At 41.5% G+C, this 23,789-nt stretch overlaps 1 protein-coding gene across 10 annotated transcripts in view; it reads left to right on the top strand.

Annotated features, from left to right (window-relative positions):
- SMOC1 (SPARC related modular calcium binding 1) overlaps nt 1-23,789 on the top strand; it is a 161,242-nt gene that overhangs the window by 30,845 nt on the left and 106,608 nt on the right. The gene's annotated exons all lie outside the window — the stretch shown is intronic.

Raw genomic sequence — 23,789 nt, 5'->3', positions numbered from 1 at the left:
AGTGAGTGAGTGTTACCACTGCAGCACCACTACGGAGTAGCGTGAGAGTTTTCAATTACAAAGCTGCAAAACAGTAGCTGTTCTTCAGCCAATGCTGCTGCATAGCTCTGGGTAAGTAGAATAAACTTGCCACTCTGCAGGCATGTTGGATGCAATGGCAGTGTGCATTTTTGACCCAACCATCTAAAATACTTGAAGTGTAGTACCTAATTAACTTAGACTATAGTTAGGCAAGACTGGAGTCTTTGAAATTCCTACTTGGCCAAAGTAAAACAACAAGGGACTTTAGTGAAATGTTCTTTTTTTTTCTAATCCAAGTGTTGTTTGACCATGAAGGCCATTAAATGCTTCTCAGAGCTATGGAAAGCACTGGCTGCACTGATGTTGTTGTGCTCAGCTGTGCTGTGTAGCCTCTTTTATGGCCAGATGTGTAACAGCAACTGTTAGTCTGATCTCACTAGTTCCAAGTCAGAACTGATGTGTGCCGTAAATTACTGAGACCTGCTTTAAAAGATCAGGAAACACAGGGGGGTTACGCATATATCTTTATTACCTGATATCAAGCATAAACCTCAAAATCAGAGTGATTTCAAATAGAGAGGAAATTTAAAGGTGATAAGTAAGAGTCTGGCTGGATGGCGTGGGTCTTCATCAGTACCAGTTTCTAACTGCTTTAATGAAGCTCAATTGAAACGAAATAAAAAAAATCCTAATGGTAGTGCATGATTGTACAATGAGTCTGTATACCAGTTTTCATATATACCATTTTTTGTACTGTACTTTGCAAGGCAGTTTAATTGCTCCCTGTGCTGTGTTGTCTTGGAGTGGGAGCTACTTCAGGGGACTGGGAAACCAAATACAAAGGACTACTGATTTACTTTTTGCTTGAAGTAAGTACGCCGACTTTGCTATTTCTTCCTTCATGACTAGGGAGAGTATCAGCTGTGAACACTAGCATCTGTAGTTCTGTTGGAAGATGTGCCTTAAAACTTTAACTTAGTGTTTTAACTGAGCTCTTAAATGGAAAGCTGTGTATTTCCAGGATGTCTTACTTATGGAATCTGTCTTTTGGCCCCGCAAATTGTCATGTGAAAATGAGGAGTTTCGTTTGTTTGCTTGCAACAAGGTTGATTGATAAAAGCCCCTGAGCTTCATCTCTTGCAGCGATTAGACACTGCCAATAAAGTTGTCATTAGTATAAATGTGACATACTTTAGGTTCCAATAAAAGAAAAAATACTTTATTATCAATTTCTTAAATAATGATTACCTGGTTACACCAATATGTATTTCTCGCGTGGGCTTGTGATCAAGAGTGTATTCCTGTCAGGAGGTCTCCCTGGTCAGGTGTCAGTGTTGCAGTTCTGGGGATCTGCTCTTGTAAGTGTTCGAGTGCTAAGTGTGATATCTGCTCTTTCCCACTCTTTTCTGTATGGTAAGTGCTAGAACTACGATACTTGCAAGCTGAAATTCTTTTAAAGGTGAACAACAGTTTTTACTCCTATTCAGTGAATTCAAATGATCAGAAATAATGCTTGAATCAAGTTCTAGATCTTCCTCCTTGCATTTCTCTTGCTACTGTAGTGTTCTAAGATAGGCAGCCAGTACTGTTACTAAATTTTTACTGTTTACTGTTACTAAACAGAAGAGAATGGCTACTGCTGTTTGCAGAAAATGTTGAAAACCTAGAGGTATTGAAGAGAAATAGGTGAATCTACATCTCTTGTGCCAATAAGGGATGGAACTTTCAGATTAAGTGAGTTGAAGATAATTACTTGAATACCAAGGTAAATTAAAAGTGCAGCTAGTACCTACAGGTCTGTTGAGGAACTTCTGGCTCTCAAAAGATGTATGAAGCTTGCTGTTTCTTGTTATAGTGAAACTATGAGCAGTGATGTGAATTCCTTAGGCTTGGTGTCAGTGACTTGTAGGAAACATCTGGCTCTTGCATGTATGCTGTTGCCCAATGACAGTTACTAACAACTGTCCCAAGTGAAGCCCATAGGAAGTCTAATATCTATGTCTTTCTAATATCTAGAAACAACTTGGCAGCCCAAGGTTGCTGTGTGACTTGTTTGCTCACTTGACAGACTCTAGTAAAGTTTCTGCTGTGTTACACAATCACCTGGTCACTTCTACTTTTGTAGCTCAAAAGAGCATTGTGAGACTATAATTGAAAGATGTCTGTTTGAAGGATGCTACCTTCTGGAAAAAGATAATCAGGCTTTATTTTCTATTCATATTATCTTCCTGTGTGCATCTTTCTCTCTGCTGGTGTGAGATCTGGGGTGTGGAGCAAGCCAGGTCTTGCTGTTTCCCCTCTCCTTGAACCCGAAGTGATAGATGGGGAGCTTGACCAGGCTGGCTCTTGCATCTCCTACTGTGTGGTGCATTTAAGCAGTATCCTTTCATAGCAGATTAAATAGATGGTGCCATGAAGCTTCGTTTTCCTCCATCTGGACAATTAAGTGTGACCTTTGTTTTTTCTAGTTCAGGGGAAAATCTGGCCCTCTGCTTTCTGAGTATAACTCCTGACCATTATGAACTTCATGTATGGCAGAGAACTGTTGGTGGCAGTAATGACAAATACTAGCGCAGAGAAATGATGGATGCTTGCAGAAGGCACACAATGTGACTGCAGCAGTCAAAAGATGTCCTACGAATGGGCTTGGATTTCTGGAAGACTGAGGACCTGCACCCCTCCAGTGACTTCAGAGGACTAAAAGATGATAGGAGGGGACAGGGTAGTCATTATAATGTTCTTCCTATTTCATGCATGGAAATGTGTCATATCCTCCCGTGAAAGGCTTGCTGGTTGGAGACTGGGGAGGACCATACAGTTCAGTGCTCTTAAAAGGGAAGGTAGTGAATAGCAAAATTGTGATGCTACCAACAGATTCCAGTGCATAAATTGGAGTGCCACAGAGCATTGGCTATTTCCTGTTGCAGTTGGCTACTAGCTAGAACCCCAAATAAGAGTCTTGGTAAAAAGTGCTGAAAAGGCTCCTGCAGCTTTGTTGTCCCTTCTGGGAGGAGGCAGCAGCGTTGCAGCTTATGCAGGAGTGGCACAAGGAGTGTGTTCTGCTCTGTGTTCACTCTAGCCCCACAGGAAGAGTTCCACAAAGCAGTTGTCTTTATGCATACCAAAATTAGGGAGTCTGTGTTCTTTATGGTGGGAAGAAATTATGAAAGCATGTGTAATAAGAATATAAGGCACAGGGCTTCACACACCGGAGGTCTAAAACAGAAGAGTGAATGTTAGGATAGGTTTTCAATGACTGAATTTTTTTGCTTGTTTAAGCTTAATCACCATTCTGCATTGCGAAGGTCTACACAAGTAACTGGTGACTGAAGCCCTTTAATGCTTTTAGATTTCTTTACTGTTGGAGAGATTCATGTAATGAAGAAACAAGTACCCAAAGGCAAGTATTTAGAAAAGAGGACAGATTTGTTGCTCTATGGCAAACAGATAGCTTGTTTTGGTTGAGTGAGGGTTTTACCCAGGTGGAAACTCTAATTATATATATGGAGCTATGTTGCTTACTTCTCCTTCTTCTTGCTCATTTTAGACCTTTAATGTTAGCTGAATTCCTTTATGTGTACTAAAGAAATTGCTCTGACTTGTGTTTTTTAAACAGTATGCAACTGTGTTGAAGAACAGGATTAATTCTTGTGTAGAGAAGTGTTAAAACATTGTTCCTAGTGGAACAGAAGGCCCTGTTCTAAACAGCCAAATGCTGTAGGATTTTACTTGCTTTGTGTAGTCTTAGAGTTGTTGTTTAGATGCCTGAGCTTCAGAGTTAGCTACAGGAATATTCCCACTCATGTTAATGAGCTGTGCTGTTAATGAAAGATTTTTGCCAGCAAAAGATTAGGTACAGAAAAAGAAGCTGCTCATGTATTCTTGCTGGTGGTGGCAGCAAGCTCTGTAGCTGGTGGAACACCTACAATGATAACCTCTTGGACTAGTTTTTTAGTTTCTAGCTCTGGTGTGCTAAGGTAATCTTCACAGTGCAGAGCAGATGCTCTCTTGGCTTCTTTCATTTCCAGATGGCCTGAAGCAATTGGTAAGATGACTGTAAACTCATTTCAGTAGTGTAGTAGCTCTAAAATATTAATACTGCTATTTAAATATCTTAGATGTTCTTATCCTGCCATCTCAAACTAATTGCGACATTACTATGTCAAAAAAACCCCAAACAAACAAAACCCCATTTGTCTCTTACTTGGCTGGTGAATCCCAGTTCTTCTGGTGCTGGCACATCTGACAGTGCAGTTAAGTGTTACACAATAAGCTTTATGCTAACATTAAAAGCTAAACATGGAAGCAATACAGGTGGAACTAAAGCTGATCCCTGAAGGCTGCCGTGCTGATTGTCATACTTAAGCATCCTGTGTGACAGTGTGGTGGCTTCCTGTCAGAGTCCCCTGGCAGCTGCCACGATGTCTCTGGTACTGATACACCATCCAGGGACTTTGTGGCACAGCAGACCTTGAGCTGAGCTTGGTGTGCAGTGGGAGTAGTTTACTGCTTTGGTCCTTAAGTGATACTCTGGCGGAGTAGCAGCTACTGGGACTTGAGCTATGAAGCTTACAAGCTTAAGTGCTGTCATTGCATGTGTGGGACTCTAAGGTTCCTGTGCTCATTTGTGAGAACATCTTGTTTGTGTAGTTCTTGCTCTAACAGGGAAGGCTGCCATTGATGTGGGTGAATCTATTCCATGCTGGAGCTTTCTGGAAAAGGGGGGAGGTCAGTGTGCGATGTTTGCTGATGCAGAGAAACTACCAGGATGTGATGGAAGTAGTATGCAACTGGCTGCCTCTTCTGACTGGCTCACATGAGCAGTCACAACTTGTGTTCAGGAGCTTATATGGGTACCATGTGAAGCTTTCTGTGTGTGATGACTTTACTGCTTGTAGGTATGAGGAAGAAGTATTCTGGCTATATTGGTCAGTATATATATATATATGTTCGATATATTCTGGCTATTTTGGTCAGAATACTGACCCTAAGAATGAAACTTTGCATTTTGTGGGTTTTTTTTTCGGTTTTTTTTTTTTTTTTTTTTGGTTTTTTTTTTTTTTTTTTTTTTTTTTTTTTTTTTTTTGTGTTGAGGGGACGAGGCATTGTAGCTTTAGGAGAGTAACAACAGGAAAGCATAGCTAGTCACACCAGGGTGTAAAGTTTTATTCAGGATAGTGAAAACCACCCACCATACAAAAGAGTTCTTTGTATAAGGCCTCATACAGGCTATCAGTGGCTCTTCAGCCTGAGAGCAGCTTTCCCAGGATAAGGCCTTACCTTGAAACCAGCCTCATGCTTCATATCCTGGATCTTTTTTCTCTTTATTAAAGTAGGTTCCTGGTGCAGCTTAGGCTCCTGTGGGATGCTGCAGTAGCAATGCAGATAATGTTAGCAATATTCATGGGTTTTAGAAAAGAGTCATCTGCTTGTTTGGTGAGGAAAACATTGCCTCATATAGTGGGTCTGCTCTCTGGCCAATGCTATTTCTTAAAAACTTGAGGTGACAAATATGGTTATGGTTTTCTATAAGAGCTGGCCCAAGGGAAGCCTGTACTGTCTGAGGAGAAGGCCTTCATGCTGAAAGTGCAGTCCTACAGTGTCGTGGGTGACGATGGAGCAAACTGGCTTTGGTTTATGGAGGGATTCACTCTAGTCTGTGTGGCACTTTCAGGTACTCTGGAGACTGGCCTGAGCCTGACTGGGTTTTGTCAAGGCACCAGCAGCAGCCTGGAATAACACCCTTGGTGGAAGGATGTCCTGTCTGCCTCACTGGAGATATTAAAGAACTGTGTGGATGCAATCCTGTGCCACGTGCTCTAAGATGACCCTGCTTGAGCAGGGAGGTGGGACCAGATGAGCCACTGTGGTCCCTCCCAGCCTGACCCACTCTGTGACTGTCAGATGTTTCTGTTCTGAGTGTGTCCTTAGAGCGGTGGCCTGGACGGCCTCGTGAGCCTCCAGCTGCCTGGACTGTCAAACTCTTCACTGGTGGTCTCCCAGCTGTAGCCTGCTCACAAGGATATGCCTGCATGTTGGTTTGTGCATTTTTGCCTCCCACTGGCTTTTGGCTGGGCCAGCTGCTTTGGAGGGCCCACTGACAGAGGTTTTCATTTGGAGTGGCACGTAGCTATGTAGTGGGCAAGTGAGTGGTAGGTGTGAAATGAGAACAAACTTAAGTACTTCCCCCAAGGTCTGCGCCTAGAGATAGGAAAATAACACTAGTTACTATAGTAACAGAGGCTGCATCATTAAAGGTTGGCTCAGGGTTTTGGCAAGTAGAGTCTGGCAGTGAAGCCTAGACAAGCAACCCACCAGTGCTGCTGGCAGAGTCTTCATGCAGGTGGAGGAAGTCATACAGAAACTGGTGTGTGTAGGCAGATAACTTGCTCTGCCATGGGCACCTGGACTCCCCTCTTGGGCTGGTGCTGGAGTTCTGTTGCCTCCGGATGAAGTAAATGAGTGAATGTGAGCAGGGCATTGTACCTGAGTAACTGCTGCAGAGGACCATACTGCTCACTGCTTGAGTATAGGCCCAGAGCATGTGCCAGGGCTCTGTAAACTGGGTCAATTTGCCTCATACACTTTGACTTGAAGTGGTTAAGGGGAAAGAAGCAGACTGTTTGTGTGCAACATTCCTTTTGTGCAAGGCACAGACTATTGAGATTCTGTTCAGTGAAACTGTTGAGATTGGCTTGGTTGGCTACATGGCAGCCCTTGTCAGTCTGAAGTTAAATTTGATTCACTGCTATAAGAGCATTGGCCTAATAGAATTTTTCTCTATTCTGAGTCTCGTGACAAACTACAATAATGTAATTTTACCCTATTCAGAGTGGAAGAAGTCTGCTCTTTCTGTGCCACTGAGATGTTGATTAAAGATGAGGTTGAGGAGCTGAAAAAAGTGAGTGCTTTCTGATGGGAAAGCCTGTGATAGAAAGAATTATAGTAAGGGGAAGGGAAGGTGTGTTGGGATAAGAAAGATGGGGAAGTAGGACAGATGAAATAACTTGTTTTTCTAAGGTTTTTCTTGGCCACTGGTCCAGTTAATGATAGTTGGAATCATATCCAGATGGAAGTCCTGATCCTCAAATAGAGAGGAGAGGTTCCAAACACTTAGTGGGCAGATTCTGTTTCAGAGTTTCTCTTGGCCATCAGTCCTCTGTTACCACTGCCTGGGTCACAGACTAGAAGGAATGTGGAAAATGTTGTCCATCCCTGTTCTCTTCCCTGTTTCATGACTGAGAATTATAACTTGAATTGCACGGGGAAGCCATATTCTGCCTTTTGATGAGCAAAGTCCACTAACTCAGCTGCTATATGTAGGCTTATCATGCATGGAATAGTGCTTGTTCTAGAATTTCATTGAGTCCAGAATAGTTGATTAACAACTTTTTCTTTGGTTATTTAAAGAACCCAAAATATAAGATCACATGATCCTTCAGTTGTAATGCTAATACTTTAGGGTTTGATGCTCCAACAAATTAAAACCATCCAATACAGCCTTAATGTAAAGGTAACTGTCTCAGATTCTCTGGCTGTTGTGGGTTGCACAAGAAGCAGTGTGACCACATATGGTATGGAGGGGGAGTGAACTGGGAATCAAATAGATAAGGAAGCATCCTTAGGTGAAAACACCTGGTAGAGGTAGTGGTATCCTTTAATGTCCAGATGTACACTATCTCTAGATCTTGCTTCTGTGTATACCATATACATGCTAGTAAGAAACATGTAGTATGGTAATCTTTTGTTGCAGCATAGGCTACCTTGAGTAGCATGAAGATTAAAGAACCTGCTCTAGCTGGTACATCAAACCACTTCCCTTCCCATTTCTTTGAAGCAGATTTATATGCATTCTACACTTGGGCTTAAACAAATACATGGTAGAACTAGGTGCAAGTTAAGAACTAAAAAGCCAGAAGCTCTTGGGTGTAATTTCCAAGTGGAGGATATTAAATGAGTTGGAGTTTGTGGATACTAGCCAGATAAAGGGGTTTCTGTCTGAGCCAAGAAGCTGCTTCTGATTTGGGTTTAGTTACCATACAGAATGGTGGTAACTGTTGTTGGCTTCTGCCTGGAGTTTTGCATTTGGTTTATTCCTTTGCCCTTAAAAGTAAGCAGACAAGTGTTGCAAAAGTAGGTAGGCTGTGTGCAAAATTAGCTTTTAAAAATGTGTATGCATCCAGAACACTAGAGTATTATCAACTCCAAACTTGTAGGGAAATGTGAGTTTTAATGTGTGTGCATCTCAGGCTTAATGGAAGCAAATTACTTTTAACAGAAATCTGTGAGACTGGTATGTGTGAAATGAACAGGGGTGTTAATGCAATAATCTTTTTGCTTCACAGTTCAGGAGATTAGCTTGACTTATTTCCCTTTCTGTGTCTTAACCTCAAAATATGTAAATCTAGAAGAACTTGATCCACCTTTTAAAATTAAAAGCAATACCAGTATCTGCAGCCAAGGCTTTGGAGTTCTGTCAGGTAAGGGGATTGGGTGTAAGTGCTGCCATATCTTCCTGCTGTTGTAGTAAACTGTAGCCTACTGGATTCTTAGTACTTCAGCTGGTGGTGTTATTTGCCCTCAATTAGCTGCAATGCATCTGAAATATTCCTGGAAATTAAGCTAGATGCAGAAATCTGTCTGACTAGAGCTTTAGCATAACTTCTGAAAGTGCTTGCCGTGGGACAGGATTTCTTAAATGCACTGCACATGTAGCTGTCCAGGGGTTTAGTTTTTGATTGTAAGAGAATGGTGCTTCTGGCTGCTGTACCTGAAGGCCTCAGGTTATTCTAGAGGTGCTATCCTTCAGCTTTGTAGGTAAAAATCTGAAGTGATGGCCATGTGACACTGCTTCTCTGGATAGGTAATACCTCATGGTGGAATAAGGTATTTCAGTGGTGGCTGGTGGCTATGCTACCTGACATGTCTCATGCTTTCCATAAAGGGGGTGAACCTTGAAGAATTTTGCAATGATTTTTTTTATCAGGGCTGCTACACTAGCATTCCCCTGACTTTGTTGTTGTCTATGGGCTGTCTTTCCTTCTTTACTATTGCATAGGGGCAGATAGAATTTTTATGAGCAGGGATCGTACCCCTAGGTTTGAAAATCAAGGCTGTCTTCTGTGGGCTTTATATTCTTAGGTGCTCTGTAGAGCCAGGGACGTTCTGCTTCATAGAGTCAGGACGTTCTTTCAATGGCAGTAACTGCTCTTGGACTCCCTTTGCTTTCCCAGTTGAAGCTTGAACTGTAGAAGGAGTAGTAGTTTCAATTTCTACAGACTTTTACAAGATGGACATAATTTGCTGGTTGTAGCATATTAATGATTGTTAAATCCATTGTCTAGAAGTACAGGGAAGTATGTCAGCCCAAAATTTTGTTTTGTGTGCTCATCCTCAGGAGTTTCCAGGGAGCCGAATGTTCTCTTCAGAGCGAACTAACAAAGTGCTTTATGCTCCAACTCAGTGGTGCTTTTCTTTTTCTAAATTAAGGGCTCATACATCAAGGTAGTCTAGTTGTCTCTGAAGTAATCTGGATGTTACTGGTTGTAGCTGTTGAAGACTTAAGTTTTCCAAGGCTGTCAGGTTTTGTCCTCTCCTCAGTGCCCCTGAAGTAACAAATGTATTAGTAGAAAAAAATTGTGCTCTGCTGGATTTGAGCTGTCACCTAAGCTATTACCCTTCTTAAAATGTGAAGAGTTGTTAAAATCTAACTGTTGGAGCTCTCCTGAACTTCCCAGCTCACATATTAGTCATGTATGCCCTGAAAAATCAGGATTAAATTTAAGGTGGGTGGTAGAGTTTTAAATAACCAGACAAGGTAAACATTTGCCATTTTGTTACTAAAATAGGGTGTCTCTTAAGGGTGAATAGGACAGGGAGTGGAAAGCAATTGGTGTGAAACTTCAGCTTTTCCTGTCTTCCTCTTCAGTTGTCAGTGAGACTATATAAATTTCAGGATTTTTATTGTGAACAATAGATACCTAAAGGAGCTCCAAACTAGCTGGGTTGTGAAGAGAAGTTGAGATTTTCTTTACCACAAAAGTGTTTCTTCACCTGAAGCGCTTTGGCAGCCGTATTGGAGCTGAAACTAGCTGTTCCTCATTAGCATACTGCAGTGTATGTTTTGCAGATTTCTAATCTGGATTTGAACGCACCCATAGGATGAAGCAGCCTAACTCATTTGCACTGTTTTGTAAAATCTCTTGGTGTGTAAACAGGTATGATGTGTAGCTGTTAGCTTTTATCCTAGGAGGATGAAGCTATCCTGGTTTGTGTGTATGTGGTTCTTGCATGAAAGTAATTAAAAAAAAAAGTCAGTCCCAACTTCCAAATCAAGTTTTGCCTGTGTAATTAACTTAGAGAAAAACACAGTATATCTTCTAGAACACTAGGAGCTTTTTGGTGCTGAAACTGGAACTGAGTGGGAGGAAAAAAAAATTACCACACTTGAATAAATTTAAGCATTCCTAAAAGCTGTCCCTCAACATTTCTGGATTTCACCCAATTGTATGACAAGTACATTTTGAGCCCAAAGATTTGAAAATCAGTTCTAGCTTGAATAGCTGATGTCATAAGCAAACTAAGTTTTGAAGTTTCCTCTTGGAACTCTAAGAATTTACCCAGAAGTCCTCAAGTTTTGCTTTTAGTTCTGTTGGCAAACAAAACCACAAATGTTTCCACAGTTGCTTCACATAATTGAAGGACTTTTTGCCCGACCCCTGCTGAAATCCCAAAACTGGGGAGAGTTCAGTAGTAGAACCTCATGCAATATGAAGACAAAGATTTGGTAAAAAAAAAATCAAGCAACAGTGTGCTCTTAAGTGAATGACAGTCCCAAATAAAAAGTTTAACTTCAACTCTAGGCAAGTTTTGCTCTGTAGCAAAGAACAGTGAGCTACAGAGGCATAGCTCTTTCTTCCCCCCATGTTTAAAAAAGGTAGGTATTTGACCATAGAAACTGTTCTTGCTGTTAAACTTCAAACCTTCTCAGGTATCCCATGCAACTCTTAGCTCTTTAGTGCTTTTCTTAAGGAAATTTCCACATCTGACCTTAAGTGGAAAGCTTCTACTATAACTACTTCCAAGTTAGCCTGCCTATTAGTTGTGTCACCTACAGAATAGCTTCTGACTAGCTTTTCCTTTGTCTAGACTCCTGTCAAATCTGCTTCATTCCCTCCAAGATATATACTCCCTGGGTGTGCCTCTGTTCAGACAGGACAATGGGAGTGGGAGAACAATTCTGAACTTGGTAGTTTTTGCTGAACTGTGCCTGAAGCCTTCCTCCTGGTAAAGGTGTGTCCAATTTCAGGAATTCATGCTTTTCTTTGGAATCACTGGGGCAAGTAAATCAAGTTGAACTACACATATATTCCACTTGACATGTTTTCCTTCAGTTTGTTCATCATTGATAAACTCACTTATAAAGATATAACCAACCTTTCAGGGCAATGATTAAGTGTTGCATGTCAGAGCAAAAGCTAAAAATGACTTTCACTTCTTTCTTTGTCTTTACCTTTCATGAAACTGTGGAGAATATAAGCGCTTGTATTCAGGAAGTGCCAGAAGGCTGATAATAGACGTGATGAGGTCACCTCAGATTAAGAGGACAAAATAGGGTGTTATCTTTGGCTTGTCTCTGGTTAGTATTTATTAGAAAGCAAACCTAGGGGTTACCACAAACAGCCTAAGCCAAGCATGTCAGTTCTTTACTGTATGGTAGACTGATGTTCACGCAAATCCATGCATTTCCTAAGGCAACCAATTAGGATCAAATGAGAAGAGATAATCTTGTTAAATCTCATGCCAGTGTTCAGATGGGTAGAATTGTACTTATCTAAAATTGCTTTAGTGGGACTTGCTAGTGGCTTTTGTTTCACTAGCAGATGTTGATTTAAAAATACAAGACTCTTTTGGCATCTGTTTTATTGTGAGGTGATTGACACCAGTGCTAGGCATTGTTTACATAAAACATCTGAATGTAGTCACAACTGGATTCAACAAGATACTAAGTGAAGACAGCATTTATAAATGCTGACACTGATGCAGCTTGTTTAGTTGATGACCTATACTAAATTGCAATCAGGATTTGATGGATTTGAATAGAGGAAACCTCTTAAAATAGGAAGGGGACAGAGCTTGAGGAAGCATTTCTTATGCAAAGTGCAGGGAGTACTTTCTCTTGCTTTCCCCAGCTCTGACCTTGTTTTTTCTGATGAAGCAGCTGCTGCAGTATTCACTCTTTAACTGAAACTCTTACCAAGCTGCTGCCTTGGCTTCTTGTTCATCTTGAACACTTGGCTTAGAGCTTCACATCCCTGAAGTGAAGGAAAAGCACCATGAAGTTTCCCCTTACTTTAGGGAGCGACATGCCTCTATCTTAAGCATTCATTGGGGAGGAAGTTGATGGTACCCAGTGACGTCTTGTTCTCAGCTGGGGATTATTAGAATCTACAGCTGACTCTTGGGAAGTATTTCTAGATGTATTATAAGGCAACACCTATGTTTTATCTAGTGCTGTATGCAGAATCTGCTCAGCTTGAACAGTTTTAGTTGGATTTACTGCTTTCAGACAGTGAGCTTGATTTTGTCAGAGGCTTCCCTTCAAATGTGATTCCTGTTTGGGGAAAGTTTTTGTGGAAATTGAGTAAGATTAAAAAGTCATCCCACTTTAAAACTCAAATGGCACTGATTCAACAAATGCTACAACATACTAAAGAGACACTTGTGAAGGGCTGAATGAGTATCTGGCAAGTGTCTGAAGCTTGTAATCCACTTTGGTTATTGCAATATAAGCTCTTGGGCTAGAAAAGGTCAGCAGTTCTGGAAAGACAGGAGAGCTCAAAATTTCTGAGCTGGTGTCAGACAGTGACAAAATTAATCAGGACTGTAATTAATTACTTGTATTCACTTAATTCCTCATTCCTTCCCTTCATTGATTTATTTACTGGTTTATTTGCTTATGCCAGGGAAAGCTGGCTTTCTAGATTTCAGGCCATCCCTGTATTTCTTAAGCCTCACTGATGCTACAGTACCTCTAATGATGAGCAAGCACTAAGTTATCCGCAGGACCAAACAGCATGGATTGTTCTTGGCTGGAGTATGAGGATTGTGCCTAGAATCTGCAGACTGGAAATGTTTCTGCTTTTGTCCTTGTTTGTGTGGTTGGTTGACCTTGCCCAGCTGCCAGACCCCTCCTTGCCTCTTCCTATGCTCCAGCATGGTTTTTTCATAGAGACATCAATCTTCCAGAAAAGATCTGCTCCATCATGGCCTCTCTATGGGGTGCAGCGTCCTTCAGAAAATTCTGACCTGCTATGCTGTGGCATCCTTTCCTGGGGCTGCTGGGTAATATCTGCTCCTCCATGTTTTTTTTCTGTGGGCTGCAGAGAAATTTCTACTTTCATATCGAAGACTCTTTCACTGATCTTTACTGTGCTGTGGCTTCTCACTCCCTGCCCTGTTCCCCATGCCATGTGACATTTTACCCCTTAAGTTTGCTCTCAGAGGCACTGTCAGCCTGGCTGATGGGCTGCTCTTTGGCCTGCCGTGGGTGTGGTATGGAACCAGCTCTGTCCAGCACAGGGCACCCCCTGTCTTCTCAGGGAGACCACCTCTGCAGCTGCTACCGAAACTTTGCCATGTAAACCCAATACACGTGGTCAGACAAGGCTCTACACTGTGAGTGAGCATTGCTGCTGCTGCAATGCTGCCTTGGATTGCAAAGCTCCCAGCAGAGTTAGCAATGGTTTTGCTTCTGAAAGTACCACCAACATGGAGTTGACACATCAGTCAAACTGGTTGTGCCTTGAAGTCACCTGCTTCAGTACTTGTCAAGCAGTGTGGATGTCTAGGAGAGGCTCCATGTGGTTTTGCTGTGGAAGGTGACAGTACACCTAAGCAGTATCAGAGAAGATGTTGTCTAGCCTTTTCTAATCTGTGCTTCTAATTTTTTAAGATGTAGTCTCAAATTGACTGAGTACTTTCAAGTTCTGTTCCCATATGAATATAGATTTCAGGTTGATTGTGTTACTCTGTTTTTTCCATGGGAATGCCTTTACCTCCAGAGCACTGCAGTTCTGTACAATTTGCAAATAGCTGCTTTGCAGGCATGTGTGTGACTTATGAGGGGTGACTCTCATAGTAAGGAAGGGGAAAGCCTGATCACCTTGAAGTTCTTTGGGGTTCTAGCTTCTACACACTACAGGTGTTTCAGATGATGGCATATAGATGCAGGTTCTCTGGCAGTGAGTTGAGTGCTAAATCCTACATGAATTCAAGTACCTACATGGTATTAATTTCTGGCTCCATGAAGAGCCTCTGAAAATTTTGATATGGCAGGGCTGTCACATCCAAAGGTAGCGACTGGCTGTGCTATTACTGGTCCTGGTACTGAATAATTCTGAAAAAGGACTTCCAAATATTCAATCTCCTGCTGACAACTTCTAGCATTTTAATCTGAGGGTTTAAGCCTTTACCAAATAGTTTCTCAAAGCCCCATGAAGACTAAACCACTGTAGTAATTCACAAACACCGACCTTACGCTTTAAAGCACTAATGAAACTCTATTACTTTACTTACATTATGCGAGTCCTTTTGGCAGGATATAGTGGGAAGTACAAACTTCAAGTAAAATGTAGTAATTAAAAATTATCCCAGACATCGAAGTACCACTGTTTGAGTTAAGATTGTTAGCATTTAAGTCCAACAGGCAGCAAGTTTGGTTGGGTACTCTCAAGCTGTAACAGCCTCCTGTTTCCAAGTTGGTTTTTTGTTCATAAACAATCATTTATGCTGTATCCATTCTGTGGTCTGTTTTTTCAAGCTCATGTTCAGGCATGTTTTCTGATCCCTGGCTATGCGTTGAATATGTTGCTTTAGCCTGCTGTGAGTTACAGCCAGACAACAGCTGTGGCTGGACTGACCAATGTTGTCTTCCGGTTGTGAGGCTGGAGTTTGATTTAGTCACTTGCCTTGGTGGTCAAGTCTGGATGAAGAACAGCTACTGAAGGTGGTCTAGGCAGCTCTAGCCTCTTGGTTGAAGTGCTGACATATTGTGGAAGTGGAGCAGCTTTTAGAGTGTAGAGCTCTCATGATACTGCAGTCGCTGACAGCCAGCCTGTGCTGGCTCTAGGGATGGACCATGCTGAAAATGGGCTCTTTCTTTCTACTGGCTTAGCACCTCTAGTTATCAGGCAATTTAAAACACTTGGAAGTGCTTCAGGTATTCCTTCTGTGCCCCATACTAGTGAATTAAGTAAAGTTAACCTTTGAAATAGCTTCTAAAACCACAGTAATTAAAAATTCTATGGCTGCTTGCAGCTATTATATTTGGGAGACTAGACTTTCGGCTTAGTGACAGTAGGTGCATTTCTCCTGTTTCAGAAACCCAGCTTCTTCATTGTTCTCAAAGACTAGTTTATTAACTCATCCCACCATCCATATGCTTGCAGATTGCTGGATTAGAGATGCTGGTTCAGTGATAGTACCTAGTATTTGCTCTAAGCAAGAGGCAATGGTATGACTTAGGAACAGTTAAGTGCACCAGCTGAAGTCTGGTTACGAACTTTACAAACTTCAATGCTGTCCTATTATATAACTCCAGTGGGAAAAGGATTTACAGCTCTGATATTCAGCTGCAAGTTGAAGATAAAGCATTGCTTTCTTTTCCTGTACTCTTAGGAGCTATACTGCTACAGCTATGCTTCTTACCCTCTGTTCAGAGTAATGAGTTCCAACTTTTTTTTTTGTTGCTTGTAATACAAAGTTCTTCATGCTAGCTCCTTTGAGAAAGAAGAACTTGTGTGTACTCACCAGAGTTGCTAACTAAGGAACAAATGTTAATATCTACTAAAATCACAGTAGACCCCTAGTCCACCTAGATTTCTGTTAAAAGTTGCAGTGTTCTGTTATGATGTTCCAGCTAAGTGTTACATGCGTGAGAAGTAACTTTACTTCCAACACAGTGTAAGACAAACTATTTCTTGAGCCTTTTGGAGTAGGCTAAGGCTCTATATGGAACTTGTTGAATAGAGAGGATTTATCCCACTCTTCCCCATGAATTGGGTCTATGTCTCAAAGCAAAAGCAGATTTCTTTGCTAATGTGCAGTGATGAAGACCAGTTCAATGTGAGACTAGCTAAGGGTGTCCTGGCTGACTTTAGTTGAAGATTCTAGTTTCATCCCAGGCACACTTTGCTGGTGTCCTGTGCTGGCAAAACTTCCTATCTGCACTGCACCTAGTGTAGGTCTAATTGAACACTGGGCTATCTACAAGAGTTTATCTTCTAGAAGAAAACTATCCATCTCTCCGGCAGAGATCTCAGGTGACTCATATGTCCCAACATGGCATTATAATTAGTTTTATCCTGCCGCTTGTTTGGAAGTTTTCCCTGCAATCTAGTATAGTGGTTGTTGGGTAGATCCAGATTGTTTACATGTACTTTTGAACTCTGCAAGGATGTCCACCTTTGCCAGCAGCTGTACAAGACATGTCTGTGATCTGATAAGGGCATTGCCTGGACTTCATGAAGCTGGTTATGACCTGGAGGTGCTTTGAACTGGCATACCTGGTCATGTTGGTACTTCCACTTAATGAACCGCACAGTGGGATTGTGTCACACTGGTTATGACACTGCTCTGCTGCCCTGGGCAAGCTGGTTGAAATTGAGTGTGGAGCAGCACTTGAGGGGATGATGTGGCTCCTCAGAACATGGAAGAGTTGTCCACAGTGCACCAGGAACTGAATTTTCAAGAGATGTTGGTAGATGGCTTTGGCCCCATATATACCCTCAAAAGTCTTTGTCTGAATAGGGAAAGGAAACCAAGCCCTCAGGTGTGATGAACTAGATCTAGCCTAGCTAGGGCATGCTATTAATTTAGGCTCTTAACATCTATATTCTCACTGCTATTAAGTCCTATGGCCAACCTATGCAAAGGTTTTGACAGCTGTTTTTTATTTTCCATTGTCAAGTATTTAAGTACTTCCTTGAAGTAGAATATTGAGATGATTCTGGTGAGTGCAGGACTTCTCTGTTCATCTGTTGCTTGTTGAATATGAGTGAAGGATTGTCAGTTGCCTTCAGTTCTTCTTGTTTAGGTTTGCAGCACGGGAAAGTGGAAATCTGTGGTGGGTGTCTGTAAACACAGTATGTTAAAATACTGTCTGCAAGCGTGAACAAGGCCCTTGATGGAAATGAGGGAAGTAGATCTGGAATTTGTAGTGATGTTGAATTTAGCCTGGAAGGAAAGAAGAGATGATTGCTGTCTGCATATGAGGTAGAGAGTGCTCAGAAATCCTTTCTGCTGTCTAAATTACCAAGGGACTTGAAATGAGATGGCAGAAACTTGACCAATGTACACAGCGGTGTGTCAGGGTGGGAATATGTGGGTTGATGTGATTTCTGGCTTGATTAGGTGGATTGGCTGATGTAAGTTAAAGGCTGAAATCTTGCGTGGAGGCAGTTATGACAAGAATAGGATGTTTTTCATGTGGTTCTAGGCATGAGCATCCAGCGGTGATGTGATCCCTGTGTAGAGGGAGCTGATAGGGAAGTTTGAGTTCCCTATGAAGCAGAGGGCAAGGTGTGTCCCTTGCCCAGAATCCTGCCCTCTCGTGGCCCTGGCTGGGCAGGGAATGGCTGCCTTGTGACCCGGAGCAGCAGCCTCGGGTGCGCTGCTGGGCAGGACGAGGGAGCTGGAGGGGTGTGCTGAGCACACAGCTGTGCTCCAGCGTGTGAGAGAGATGTGGGGAGGAACAATAGAAATCATCCAGGAAACACTTCCCAAGTTGAATTATTCAATATGATGGGATGCCATCCAGAAGCAAGATCTGGGGGTACTCACACCTTTTTAGTGTGACAATAAACCCTTTCTGAGAGGAGCCTATCCTTTCTGAGAATAAACACTTTCTGAGAGGAGCCCACTCTTCCACTGTGGAAGAGTGGCAGCATTCCCTTCTCTAAGAGCCTGGAGGTTTGAGCAAAGAATCAGATACTTTGATGGTAAAATGGAAAGCTAGCCAAAACAGAATTTCAGAATCACACAGTGCAGAACTGCATCAGCAGTGTGGTAAAACCTGTTTTACCTCAAACCATGTAGATAAAATGCACATCACTTTATTTATAGTGCCATGGAAGACTGTACAGGCTTGGGAACTTGGAGCAGTTGGAGGTCTGTTAGTGCAAGTTAGCTACAGGTGTACTCTCCTAACCTTTAGGTTAATCTCCTAAAGGAGCTGTTTAGCTTTCAATGCTGTTGCCTGTGTGCTCTCTAACACTTTCTAACACACTTAGGATGTTCAGTGTTTGTGTGGCTATAGAAGGTTAAAAGGTGGTTGGTTGCATAATTGGCTGTCTGTACTTGCTTACTACCAAGAAGGAAAACGGATATGTGCCTTGACTTTCTAAGATCAAAACTGCTTGCGAGACTCTGCCTTTAAATCTAATCTTTAAATTTTCTGTGGCTTCTAGTAATGATGTATTAGTTCAACTTTCATTCAGCATGTTGTTGGTGAAAGTTAATTAGATGCTTTAATTCCACTTGAATAGTCTGCCTGACCAATAATATAATTAATTGACCATTTGTGCCATTTAGAGGTGTAGGCATTGGTGTGCAGCATACTGATAAGGTATCTCAGCGATGGCCTTCTTGCATGCTTAGTTATAAAGTGCTTTGAACTGGAAATTGAGCAATTACCTCTGGAAGTAACTGAAAAAGACTAGTGGAAGATGTAGCTGGATGATAGCACTGAATGACCAAAGATTGGGTTATGCATGTGGCTTTTGAAGACAGTCTCAAGTCCTATCTGAGCATGCTTTTGGATTGAAGGATCGCTGTTCTGGTAATTTGCTCAGGTTGTTTTAAGTTGGACAACTCCTGAGTAGCTTCAACATGGTAAAAAACTGAGCCTAAAAATGCAGTAAGACTTGTATTTTCTCTTTAGACTGTGTTCTTTGAAATGGTGCTCCCCCAGTGTGTTAAGGCTTTGTATCAGGAATTGAAGGATTTAAATTCACTAGGCTTAGGATCTTTACTCTTCAACAAAGTAAACCACAGGCTTTATAAGGACTTTGTTTTAAGGGTACCTTGTCCTGTACTAATACTGTGGGTGTATACATGCCAAAATACACACTTGATGCTTATTTTGATGCTTATTTTTTCTGCTCAGTGATTTGTTTCCTTCAGAATGCAGTTGTTGAACAAACTCGGTGTGGTGTCTGGTTTTCCTACCAAGCCTACTGCAGCTTTGCATTTCCTAGTTACAATGTATCTACACTTTCCATGTAGTACTTCTGCACCCTCGGGGCTGGACGACTGAGGAGTTAAAGCACATGCTGACTGTTAAAACACATACTGACACTGCGTCAGTCTCTACGAGGTGGGCTTGTCCAAATAAGAAATAGATGAAGATAGAAACTAGTCAGACTTCTGCTCAGGTCTAGTAACTGAATTTAGCAGGTGAGAAAATCCTTTCAGGCTCTCAATCACTCTTTCGGCAGATCGTTGCTCCAGTAATTAAGTGTTGAGTTGGAGCTGTTTAGCTTGTGGTTTTATCATGGATACTGCACTTGATTGTGGTTGTGTGGCTGCATTTATCCTGCCAGCACTGTTTGATACTGAGCATGGTGGACATTGCTGTGCTGGATGGGGAAGAGCAATACTGAGGTGGCAAAACAGTTCCTAAAGCAGGCATGCAACTTCAGTAGCCTCTTGGAGCAGTTGGCTTGGGTTCATGTGCCAAAGCCTTTGACTGCTGGTCTCCCACAAAGGTACATGCCTGATGTGCTATTTTTAACTCTGGGCTTGTCAGCAGCTGAGTGGATTTCTTTGTGAAAGGGAATGATGTCAACAGTACTCCTACTTGATCTTCTCTTCCTGCATAAATATACTAAGCTGGATTGTCAGAAGTGTGCATATGGTGCCACAAATTTGTAGAGTGGGAACAATCCAAAGAAATTGCCCTGAAAGTTTTCAGGAAGAAACTATGCAAGTTGTGAGCCATCTTGAGAATTAAATGCCACATCAGACTGGGTACTTTCTCTGTTCTTGTCTGCCCCTTTGAGATTTGAAGGCAGTCTTCACCTTTTTGAATGTACTTCCCCATTGCTTGTTTTGGGATGCCTTACTCTATTTATGTTACTAGTTAAGTGGGTAACTGTTTCTTTTTTCTTTTGCAGAGGAGCTACCATGTGTTTCTAGCTTTAGGGCTGAGAGGAAGTGCCATCACTGGAAGCAAAACCAAACTCATCCTTCACTGCCTCTCCCAGTGCTTTTAGTTTGGTGATAGGAAGGACAGTGCCTGGATCTTCTGTGCTGTGCTAACCTCAAAGGGTACTCCTTTAGGATCCTAAATGGTACTTACTCTGCTGTAGTTGTGTTGGCACCCTGTTTACACTTAGTTTGCCCCAAAGGTGGGAAAGAGAAGGCAGGAATGTCAAGTATCTTCAGCTTGCCAGAGGATGTGATTAGGTAACTTAAGAGGATTTTCAAGTCTTTCAAACAATGAGTAAACATGTCAAATGTGATGGAAAGCTCCAGAGTCTTATATGGATGCTCTGAGTCTTTTTGTCAAAATTGGAGCATCAGGATAGTGTTAAATTTCTAATTTTGAGCAGTCTCCTTAGATGGGGAAGGTACCAGCTGTTGTCAGAAGGACAAGCAGGCTGTTGCAGCTCACTAAAGGAATAACTTGCCTCTCTGCTAATGAGGGTTAGTATTTAATGGTTTTTGGGTAAGCTACTAATGAAATTACAAGTTTGTTTTATAACAAAAACTGGCTTGTTACTCCTAGGTGGAATTTGTGACTTGGATCTATGCAGTTTAATTTTTGTATTTAGATTATTACTTATGTAACCTCTTTAAAAGCCCAAACAAGTCAAGTAACTCGACAATAAGCATGCCACTTAGCCACTCAACTGGATTGACTCTAGCTTTGGTACCTTTGGTTCCTTTTTGCATATTTGTACCTAATCTTTCCTTGACACATAAAAAAATGAGGACAGTACATAGTGGTTATCTGTCTTGTCCACTCATGGACAAGCAGCACTCATGCAGGAGTATAGGAGAACAGTGATAGGTTTTTGGTTAACCCTCCCTCTTGAAAGGTGTTGCTGTACTGGTTAAGGTAAAGCAATAGCACTACTTCATACCCTGCTGTCCAGTGTTATCCTCTTATTTCCTATGTTAGACACTCAGGCTGAATCAGCAAGTGCTTCCCTAGAGTTCAAACACTGCATGTAAATGAAGCCACAGCTGTAATTGCTCAGAGGTAGGAGAAAAGAGCTCTGAGGTGTAAGGAGTTAACGACATGCTACACCTGACCACAGTGCTGCATTATCTGCTCTTTTCTTGGATGTGCTTTTGGTCAGTAACTATGAACATGACTGGAGGCAGAGGGAGAATAGCTTACCAGGCATTAAATGCCTGAAGAATGGTGGTAGATTGTGCTCTCTTTTATCTTTTCTACTAGCTTGTTTTGTGAATTTGAGCGAGTTACCGTCTCTAAAGCTTTTCACCTAGAGTGGGATAATGCCTGCCTTACAGGTATGTGTCAGAGCCCTTTTCCTAGTAAATGTGCTCTAGTCCACAGATAAAAAGAAGTCTTAGAAGTGCAAAACCTCTGAAGCTGCACAGCATGCATATACTATATCCTCATTAAACAGCTATTTGGCAGTGTCTAATGCAATTTCCAGTTAATGAGGGAGGTTTTAAACTGTTTTTTTTTTACCAGTCTTCTTTATTTCGTAAGTGGCAGCCCAGTTTGTATCCTGTTGCATTTGATGGGATCCTATTCGTTCCTGTTCCTAAGTAGGACCTCAAATTATTCTTGTTCAAGTGATGCACAGCACCTAAGAGAATTCCTGTCTGAAAGCTCATACAAGAGCAAAAAATATTTAGAAGTTTTTGTGTCTGTGTTGGCTTGGGAGCTGCAGAGTTGAAGCTCCTTGCCATTGTAGGCTTGGGTACCAAGTTGGCGCCACATATTATCACCATGTAAAACAATTCTTAAGATAGTAAAAACTTACAGGATTTCTCTGGTATTTCTGATTTATCAACAATTTAATTTTATTAAGAATAAATAACTTGCCTTTCTCAGGCAACATTTCTTCACTCTTCTTGGGAAGAACTTAAGCTTAGCAAGCTGAAGAGGTCAGTGGACTTGAGAATCCCAATTCCGTATGGTTAAGACACAGATATTCTTCCAGCACCTGAACCCAGTGCAGACGGTTTAGATGGTGGGAGGAATTCTAGATGTTAGTGAATGGTTCTGCTCATGATGATTGTAAAAATAAGTTCTCTGACAAACAAGCTGTTGAAAAAATCTTGAGGTGATTCCTTTATTAAAAAGGCACACGGCATCAAGAAACTTAGGGAATTGTCCCATTCAACTACCTACTGCCTTCTGACTACTGGTTTAATTCTTTGATATCCAACTCTACAAAAATGAAAGTAACTTCTGCATTTGGAGAAATATCCTTTGCATGCATGGACATTGCATAAAGGTAATAGAAATACTTAGCTGAGTAATCAGAACATCTGTGAAGAAAGTTATTGTAGGAGCTTATCAAGTGCTTATTAGGTACCTCAAAACAGACCTTCAGTGATTTTTCTGCAGTGGAAGTGTGGTATATATTTGTGGGGGACAGTTTGCTGTGGCTCTAACATCCTGTATTCCAGTTAGTGAAGCTATATTGTATGAATGCAAAAAGCAGCATGTTGAGGGTTGTGGTGCTGCTGCTTTTGATGGGCTGGTGCAGGTCAGACAGGTGGAAGAATAGCTGATTTTTGGCGCTCATGGATAGAATGATTGGTGTAAGCATGAAAGGGGTGAACTTTATCAGAAAAGACTGTTATACTGGGGAAATGATTTTAAGTAGAAAATGGAATGAGATGCTCAGGGACAAGGTGATTAGTCTTAAGTCAACAAGCTAGCTAGAGTGAGCCTGCCAGGCAGGTCCCAATTATAGATTGCCTGAATTAATCCATTATGGCACAAATCCATTTGGGTAGTCATTACTATGGATGTTGACTCCCTGTTTTGAGGAATTCTGGCTAAGTACTGAGAAGAAGATGAGCAGTTCCAGTATCTACTTCTGAATCTATCACGTGGCACCACTATGAAGAATAGTGCTACTCCAAACCAGTAACAACCTCTTTCTGCCTGAACTATTTAATAATAGTGGGAAGAATTTGAATGTTTGAAAATAATGTTTGTCTTGGGCTGCCTCTGCTGCTCAAGATGGTTTAATGCTTGTAGAAAAAAGATGAGAAAAGAATAGGATGGGGTTGTCTTTCCTATGTACTTACCATGTGCCTAATTAATTTGACCAATAATTCAAGTTAACTGCTACCCAAATTATGCTAATTGTAAAATTTTGCAAAGGCCAGGTGATTTATGCGTGCTCCTATAAGAGCAATCTCCTGGTTTTGAGCTAAAAAGGAGTCTTTTGGCTCTTTTTCCTTGCAGAGCGCTGTTTTGGTGAAAGTACACTTTTTTCCTCTTTGAGTTGACACAAATGTTGGACAAGAGCTCTTTTCTGTATAAAAATACTAAAATAAGAGCTGCTGTCCTTTCATAGAATTGTCAGGTCCTTGAACTTTCCTAGGAAAACAACTGTAATCATCTTCTAACAAAAATCTCATCTCTAAATTCACATTCTACTGAGTTTCTGTGAGGATGCTGTTTTCATTCCTTGGTTTGATCTCTTCCCAGTTCAAGCTACGCCTCTTTTTATTAGTACTTAGTCACCTGAAGCATTACGCACCTTCAG

This window comes from Motacilla alba, chromosome 5 (genome assembly GCF_015832195.1).
Source record: "Motacilla alba alba isolate MOTALB_02 chromosome 5, Motacilla_alba_V1.0_pri, whole genome shotgun sequence".
Taxonomy (NCBI): domain Eukaryota; kingdom Metazoa; phylum Chordata; class Aves; order Passeriformes; family Motacillidae; genus Motacilla; species Motacilla alba.
This window is presented reverse-complemented; position numbering and strand designations above follow the sequence as displayed.